This window comes from Triticum aestivum, chromosome 3A (assembly GCF_018294505.1).
Source record: "Triticum aestivum cultivar Chinese Spring chromosome 3A, IWGSC CS RefSeq v2.1, whole genome shotgun sequence".
In the NCBI taxonomy this organism is placed as follows: Eukaryota; Viridiplantae; Streptophyta; class Magnoliopsida; order Poales; family Poaceae; genus Triticum; species Triticum aestivum.
Window position 1 is genome coordinate 123,418,661 of NC_057800.1, and position 6,811 is coordinate 123,425,471.

A 6,811-nucleotide genomic window follows, 5' to 3' on the forward strand; every position below is an offset into this window, starting at 1 on the left:
GTCATCCCCCATCAAGATCCCGCGCCGCCTCCGCCCACCAACAGGATCCCCGGCCGATCCCTCTACCATCGCGGCTATTTCCTGGCGACTGCTCCGGCAGCTCCCTCTACCCATGTTGCTGGTCTACGGTGGCTCCTTCCCGGGCTAGCCTCCCCACCATGGCGGCTCCTCCCCCCTGTTGGCTTTCCCCGCCATTGCTCCTCCTCCTCGGGGCTTCTCCCCCAGCTCCCACCCCGTATTGCCTCCAGCCGCCGCCATGGACTGCTCCCTGGCGTCGTCGTCATCTCCCACGCGCTACAGCCTCGGGTCAACTTTCCTCGATGCGGACGACTGCGCATAGTCCTCTCATCTACATCTCTCCGTCGTCCATCCCCTCCCTATTGTTCTCTGTGTGTGTTCTTGCATGATTTTGGTGTTCAGTGTGCTTGCGTACAACATCCCAAAATGAACAGCAAGCGCCAGTTTCAGTCGATGTCTGAACATGGTGGCCTTGTGGCTGCAATTTACTGATGTTAGAAGTTCAGAGAAACCAAGGTGAGCATGTCAAAAAATAGGGCGAGTTGCTGCAGACGTGGAGATCAGATCAATGTGTGCAACTGTAGAAGTTCAACCATGGCGCCGAGCACTCGCATGGCGGGCGAGCGCTAATGTAACGGGAAATAGGATGTGGCTATATATGAGCGGTCCAACGCTGGATGGCGCATATGGGATCCTGGACCCCCATCGCACGCGCTTTAGGTGTGTCCTCCGCAATCCGCAAAGCAGCTGTTGGTACTACTAAGCTGATAGAAAGAAGATTCAGATAGTCTTATACCCTGAAAAGTTCATAGAAAAATAACATAAAAAAGAGAGATGGTTTTTTTTGAGTGTTCGGTAGTAACTGGAGAGAGGAAATGGATAAGAAATGAAGTTGTGGTCGAGAAAAAGGCCACTGATTTTCACGTGGCGCACCATTCAGTTGGCTATGAGATGTAAAATCTACCTTCATTATTTATTCTTAATCAAACTTAGCTAGGAAATTACTCTCTTTCTCTCTCCAATCGATTCTCATCTAATGGATGCATGCACTGATTCCTACTAGTCTCTACTTATTCTTAATCAAACTTAGCTAGGAAATTACTCTCTCTTTCTCTCTCCAATCGATTCTCATCTAATGGATGCATGTACTGATTCCTACTAGTCTCTATAATTGTTTTTACCTTATATATTCGTACAAGTTTTTTTAATGTACTTTCCTTCTTTTAAAAAACCTAGAAGTTCAAATTTAAATAACATAGAAAATCAATGTTTATTACAAAACCAAGAAGGTCAAAATAAAGAAATAGAGCAGTTCAAGAAGTTCAACCAGGGAAAAGATGTCCAAAGTAAAAAAAAGCAATTGTGAGCAACGTTAAATTGTTGTTTCTTATTTTAGCTAAATGAAAGTCGGTGAGCAGTAATTTTGAAGCGGATTTTTACATTCCACATCCACTAGTCCAAATGTCAAATAGGCTGTTACAACAAAAGACAGAATCGTACGTTTGCTCTCACGTACTGGCGCTGTCCGGGATAGCGACAGACATAGCGTAACTGCCGGCGGCGCGCAGGCTGGGCGAGGGAGAACGCATGGAATCCAGTCCAGTGGTGGAGCTACGAAATCATGTGGTTTGATCGGTCGCTGCCGCGTTCATGGCCGGCACACCACGTAGACACGCTAGCATGCGTTGGAGGCGTACCCATGTGTCATGGGGGCCGACATAATTCAGCCGGTTTTCAAGCAGTAGTGAAGGTCACAATTTATTCCGCCTCTTGATTGACGCACACATGAACGGACGAAGAAAGGTTGTCATGTGCTGTTAAGGTTGGTGCTCGTTAGTACCAGCGATTGCCACTAACAGCTTATCTAAATGCACACTGGTGGTGTGCCGTGTTGGAACTCTTCCGATGGAGAGGAAAATGTACAGGCAAGAACATCGGAAATATCCCGCAGCTTGGAACAACTAGCTAGCTCGGCATGATTGTTGGTGCCAAGTGCATGGCCAAGAATAGCGGGAATTAGAGAACACTCCGGTCTTATGTTTGTGTGATTTGGCCTCTAAATTATACAAGCTGCTGATGAACTTCATTTACATCTCTGAGTGTTTTCTAAGTACATGCATTAGCAGCCAGAGCCAGAGTGTTCTCGTGTTTTTTGTTGTTGCCACGTATAGGCAGCTTCTCTCTGTTCTTGTGGCACAAACGCCTAGCTGAAGAGAAATTTAAAGAAGGCCGATCCATTCTCATTTCTCGCCCCACCTGATTAGCTTCAATGCAAATTTGTGTATATTCGATTGCATGAAAAGGTGCTTGTGCAAGATACATGTGTCGCTGTGTGCAGAAGTTCTCATTTTGGATGCCATACCATGCACGAAATGTTTGCTCATGTGCTAGTGCCATGAAAAAGTTGGAGCTTTTTTGCGTTGTCCTTTGTGTAATACTAGTACATTGAAGTTCAAATTAAAAAAATGATCATTTCAAAAACTATAAAAAACCTTTCCCCGTTTCTAAAAAAAAACCTATAGGTCCAGATTAAAAAGACGAAGAACTTCAATGCTTATTACAAACCCAAAGAAGGTCAAATTAAAAATAAGCATCTCAAACAATTTTATAAAAAAGATTTTTCTCTGTTAAAATAAACCTAGAAGTTCAAATTTAAAAATGGAACGGCTCGATGTCTATCAAAAAGTTGGATTTTTTTAATTACTAAAAGAAATAAAACCAGGAAGTCCAAATTAAAAAGATGGAGAAGTTCGATGATTATAGAAAACTCAGATTTTCCTCTTTATTAAAGAATAGAAACAAGAACTTCAAAAATTAAATAACAAGAAGTTCAACTTTGAAAAATAGAGCGCTTCAAAATTTCATAAAATAGTTTAAGAAAAAACCAGGAAGTCCATATTAAAAATATGGAGAAGTTCGATGATTATAGAAAACTTAGATTTCCCTCATTATTAAAAAACGGAAACAAGAAGTTTAAAAATAAAATAACAAGAAGTTCAACTTTTAATAATACAACGCTTCAAAGTTTCATTAAAAAAAATTAAGAAAATAAAACCAGGAAGTCTATATTAAAAAGATGGAGAAGTTCGATGATTATAGAAAACTCAGATTTTCCTCGTTATTAAAGAATGGAAACAAGAAATTCAAAAAATAAAATAACAAGAAGTTTAACTTTTAAAAATGGAGCGCTTCAAAATTCACAAAAAAAGGATTAAGAAATTCAGATTAATATTTATAAAAAACTTAGATATTTTCACGTAACCGAGAGAAGTTCAGGTTGATAAACTACCAGAAGTTCACGTTCTCCACGGTGTGCATTTTGTATTAAAAAGGAATAAAAATGCAAAGGCTAAATTTGTTGTCGTCATAAGTTCAAGTACTCCGTCGGAGAAAGTTAAAAAAATTATTGTGAGAGAGATTTGTACAACAAGAATATCATTTGTGTAAATGGATGAGAAAATTACAAACGAAAATACGTTACAGAAGTTCAACTTAAAAACAGTATGAAGTTCATCAACTACACTGAATGAAATTTAGATGAAAAACTTCTAAAATTGTCGCGAGTATGAAAATATGATCAAAACGGGAAACTTACGTGCTTACAGCAGCTTTCCATCGGTATATCACCTGCTCAATTCCGGTGAATGGATTGAGAGTTACGAGCAAGTGGATGGAGACCTACGAGCAAAAAAATCACGTGAAAAACAGAGTGAAGTTCAGGTACATGCGCCGAGAAGTTCAGGTTCTTCACGCGGTGCATTTTCGAAGAATCTGTTTCACGATAAAGGTAGAACGCATGATCCCGCCGTTTTCGAAATTACTTGAAAACGGCTTGGAATCAGAGAAAACCATCAACATGAAAAAGTTTCGCATTTTCCGTAGCTTTTCACGGTATATTATTTGCCCCATTCCGATAAAGTTTATAGAAATTACGGTAAAAATACGTTTTTAACCATTTTCAAAACTGACATAAAACCGTAATGAATTAGGAGAAACAATATAAACAAAACAGTTTCGCATTTCTTCAAGCTTTCCAACGCCATAGCATTTGCTGCATTTGGACGTACGATTAAAAAATTAGCTCGAAAATACGAACTCGGTGGAATTTGTACCGTTTTCTAAATTACTTTTAAACCATTCAAAATTAGAAAAAACTTTTAACATAAAAAAGTAGCGCATTTTCATAAGCTTTCCAACGCCATATTAGTTGCCTCAATTGGATTAGCCGTTTAGAAATGGCGTCGAAAATACGAAGTCGGGTGTTTGGTTTACGAAATTTTTCAATTTTCCGAATTACTCTTTAACTGTAGGGAATTAGAGAAAACTTTCAACATGTGGAAGGAGCGGTTTTGCAGCAGCTTTCCAACGCCATATTATTTGCCTCATTCCGATAAACGGTTTAAAGATGCGATCGAAAATACGATTCACGTTTTTTATATGAAGAAATAACGGTTTCCAAAACTGCTCTTAAACCGCTTACATTTTGCCAAAAATTTAACTTGGGTCATGATACTGATGTCCATAGCTTTCCAACGGTATATCGCAAGCCCCATTTGGGCAATGTTGGCGGAAGTTTAACGTAGTTCACAGGGAAGGTCAGGCGCGTTACTCGGGAAGTTCATGTTGTGATCAGAATATTATTCTGATCCCGTGATCAGAATAATGTTTATGTGTGTGTGTGTGTGTGTGTGTGTGTGTGTGTGTGTGTGTGTGTGTGTGTGTGTATAGGACGAAGAGCTAGGTCAGGAGATCCCCGAGGGGGCCACAAGGCAGGGGCGCCCCCCTAGGGCACACCCTCCACCCTTGCCACCGCTTCGCGGCTCTTCTGACTTGGACTCCAAGTCCCCTGGATGTTTTCTGGTCCAAGAAAAATCATCGTGAAGTTTATTCCGTTTGGACTCCGTTTGATATTCCTTTTCTGCGAAACTTAAAAATAAGGAAAAAACAGAAACTGACACTGGGCTCTAGATTAATAAGTTAGTCCCGAAAATTATATTAAATAGCATATTAATACATATAAAACATTCAGAATAGATAATATAATAGCATGAAATAATCAAAAATTATAGATGCATTAGAGAGGTATCATACAATAGCAGGAGCAGCTTGCCGAGATCCCCGTGGCTAATCAAGGTTGGTAATCTCATGAATGTACCTGCTAATGAACAAGTGGGTTGACAACGGGCTTTGATATTCCTGTTCATGGATCACACGCCTCCTCGCATACCAAATGAACTATAAGGTGACAAGAAACTCAATAAACTTGTTGTTGCTAAGAGTTTCACCGAGGTGATCACTTTGGCGGCGTACGTCGCCTAGCATTTGTGGAAGGAGCGTAGTCGACAGGTCTTTGAACAAAAGGGGGCATCTGCAATCGTGCTACTAGCAATGATCACGAAGGATGTGGCTCTGTTCCATGTCGCGAGAGATACTCCACCAATGCTTGAGATGTAACCTCTCTCTCGGTTTCCTTCCTTGGTTGTTTCTTGTTTAAGTGCTGGAGTGTGTGGGTTTCAGCCAGTTTTCCCTACTGGATATAGATGATGTATGTTGTAAGACTTCTTTTCTACCTATAATGCAAAGGAAGAGGTCCTACTATTCTCGTCAAAAAAAGATTTCACTGAGGCGGGATAGCCAAAGCATCGAGACAGGCGTCTCATCTCCATAAATCGGTAATGATGATTCATCATCCCTTAGTGCCCAAACACTCTTTGCCATATTACAGTCAAGCAATGAATGACTCCATGTGTCATTGGTCACCACACAGATCTTACATATCGGTGTTGTTGTCATCTTCCTATGCGCACGGACTTCGCCAGTCGGGAGGGATGCCCGTGCAGGGCGCCATGCAAAGGTTCTAAGCTTCAATGGCACCCTTGTTTTCCAAAGTCTTTTCCAGCTTGCTTCCTCACTCTGTACATTGGAGTTACCCGACTCTTCATTTAACCATGCTCCACGTTGACACTTGGTTTCGACCAGTAGCCTATAACATGAGTGAACGGTGAAAATCTCGTTCTTCTCATAATGCCACGCCCAACAATCTCGGATATTTACATGGCTCAATGGAATTTGCGTGATCACCTCAGAGTCCATCCGTAACAAGCATGTTCAGAGTTGCATTAGCCCACGTAGGTGACACCGAGCAAATGAAATATGAAACTTTCTCGGGTGGGTTTTGTGACGCTGCACAAAGAGGATGCAATTTGAAAGTTCGTGCGAGCCAATTGTCCATCCAAATATTTGTGTCCTTACTGGTCGCCTTGTTCGCTGGACATGAGCTAGTAGGATGTCTCGCCTCAAGCAGCCAACAGATAGGGCCGGCCCAGGACCGGACTAAAGGCCTTCTACATTTTTTTTCTTCCTTTTTTCTCACATTTTTGAATTTGCTTTTTGCTTTATTTTTTATATTTTTTCTCCCCTTTCTTCTCACATTTTTTAATTTTATGACTTCATATACAAAAGGTGAAAAATGTGTGACGCCCGGATAATTAAGCCACAGTAACCCTCCGCTAAATATGCCACGTCACCTCGATTACTGTTGCTAATCTCGCGCTAGTTCGAAACCGCGTCAAATTAAAATTTAAAATTAATATCGACAATAAAAGTTTTCGAAAGTAGAAACAAAAATGTTCGGTGGGTGCCAGATATTACGAGGGTAGTTATGGTACAGCAATCACTTTTTAGAAGATGTCTAAATAATTTAAAATGATAAAAAAACAGAAAGGAAATAAATAAAAGGAAAAGCTCAAAATTAGAAAAGGAAAAACAAAACAAAACAAGCAAAAGGAGAACA